Raw genomic sequence first — 2236 nt, 5'->3', positions numbered from 1 at the left:
CAGCAGAACTGTACTCCAGCACAATCTGTAATCTCATGGGTTTGTACTGATAGCTTGTGCTCCAGAACTTGCCACTCACCAAGCTACGTACCGCTCCAGCACTGTCATCGACCGACAATGTGGAACATTGCCCAGGGATGTTCAACACAAAAACACAGGGCAATCCAACCCAGGCAATTTCCCTCTGTCAGTCCACACTCGATCAGCAGTAAAGTGATGGAAGTAGTCATCAACAGGGCTATCAAGCAGCAGCTGCTCAGCAACAGCCAGCTGAGTGACACTCATTTTAGGCTCCACCAGGGCCACTCAGCTCCCGATTGTGTTACCGCCTGATTCACAACCTGACATCCAGCTGAATCCTAGAGGTGAGGTGAGAGTGACAGCCCAGTCCCACTCCAAGATCACTCATTCTAGCTGGTTCCACCCTCATCTCAGCTCATATACTGAAACTCTCATCCATCGTGTGTTATTTCCAGACTTAATTATCCAAACACACTCCTGGCCACCCTGTAATCTCAAGAAAAAAAATGAAAGGTCTATCGCGCACGTGCTCACTTCTCCCCAAACATGTTCATCAGTCAAAAGGCTCCTATTCATAAGCAACAACAATTTAAAATTTTCATTCTTGATTTGATTCCTGGCTGTTATCATCCCTAGCTCCCTGCACCACACATTCTTTGTCGAGGTCTCAACCCATTTTCTTTGAGACTCCCAACGATTTGTTAATTCATTACTTCAACTGTGTGGCTGATTCTACAGTTACTAAAGCAACATGGTCTGGAATTTGCAGAAAAAACCTCACAGGTCTGCTTTCTACCTTTAAGACATCCCTCAAAACCTGCTTTTTGGCAATGCTTTTGGTCACCTGACCTAATATCTCCATCTCTGCCCTTATATCTAAAGTTCTCAACAGTATTTTTATGAAATTATAAGTATGATAATCAAACTACAAACTGTTGTTGATTTGGACATTATCTTCAGATCTTTACTGTTGCTGTAGTGAATAATCTGTAACATCTCTTACCCAACCACATTGTGGGAGCACCTTCACCACACAAACTGCAGCGGTACAAGAAAGTCAAACATCACCCTCTCCACAGGAAACAGGGCTTTTGCATTAATCACTGGTATCTGTGGAAGGAAAAACACAGTTGATGTTTCAGGGAGTGCAAAATGGATTCCAGGGAATGAAAAAGAAAAAAGTAATCTGATAATAGAGCAGCACATAGTCAGGGGCTGGGCCTCAGTCAAAAACTCATTGACAAAGGGTCTATAAAAGTAATAATACAGTAGTAAACAGACCAAAAATACACCCATGGTTCGAGACTGAGGAAGCTAGATATTGACAAAGTGGTCATGAGGGAGCCCAGAGGTGAATCAGAGCAGTATGGGCTGCTATGAGCCCAATGACTCTACACCAGAGAAAGGCTGCACATGCGCCTGGCTGCACCTTGCCCCCTACAAAGATGGCGGCCGCGCACGTGTCCCGAATAAAGATGGCGGCGCTCACTCAGGCCTGCAGCCGCGCTGAGGCAATTCCCCGTTACTGCAAACACGGGACTGGGACGTTCAAATTTGTATTTTCCGACATGCACAATTTGTTTGTAAAACCTCTCCGCTCATGGCAATACAGTTTTTCTCCCGTTTCCCTGTTTATTTCTTTCCTTACCGTATCCTTTCTCTCCAAAACTTGCCGAGCATTCATTACAGCGAATGTGCGCCGCCCGTGAGGGTGATCACATGGTTTAGTTTAGCTCCGCCCTTCATTCACTTTGATTGGTTGGAGGACCAACATCCCGCGAGGTCATCCAGCTCCGCCCACCGTCCTTTCATTGGTCCGGTGCTGACATCAATCACCCGGAGTCCCTTTGTTGGCTAGAGCATGCGCAGTGCGTCCTGCTTTAGCTGATATGTTGGGTCATGTGATGGGAGAGTTTGCTGAGGGTAGAATTCCCTTTGTGTGAGCTCTGCATTAGATTTCCTTTATTCATGGAGGGAATTGCCTTCCTAGTCATGACTGAATAGCTATGATTGATGAATCAATGCCATCTGAACCAGTACAAAAACACCCCATTTTCACAACATCTGAGATCTTTAGCACATTGTATTCTTTGGAAACAAAAAAAGCATGAAATGGAGCCTCAAGGAATCGGAGCAGGAGTAGGGCATTCATTCCCTTCAGCTTGTTCCCCTATTATATCAGATCATGGCTGGGCCAACCCAGACCTCAACACCT

The 2236-nt window shown here is 45.6% G+C and overlaps 1 long non-coding RNA gene across 2 annotated transcripts in view; it reads right to left on the bottom strand.

Annotated features, from left to right (window-relative positions):
- LOC122547906 overlaps positions 1-1064 on the bottom strand; it is an 18449-nt gene extending 17385 nt beyond the window's left edge. For both annotated transcript variants that reach the window (XR_006311119.1, XR_006311120.1), the window contains exon 1: positions 1025-1064. This is a non-coding gene — a long non-coding RNA (uncharacterized LOC122547906). The remainder of the gene's footprint in view (positions 1-1024) is intronic.
- Positions 1065-2236: the final 1172 nt, after the last annotated feature.

Source organism: Chiloscyllium plagiosum, unplaced genomic scaffold (genome assembly GCF_004010195.1).
Source record: "Chiloscyllium plagiosum isolate BGI_BamShark_2017 unplaced genomic scaffold, ASM401019v2 scaf_2509, whole genome shotgun sequence".
NCBI classification, from domain to species: Eukaryota; Metazoa; Chordata; class Chondrichthyes; order Orectolobiformes; family Hemiscylliidae; genus Chiloscyllium; species Chiloscyllium plagiosum.
Note: the sequence above shows the minus strand (reverse complement) of the source record. Positions and strands in the feature narration are given on the sequence as shown.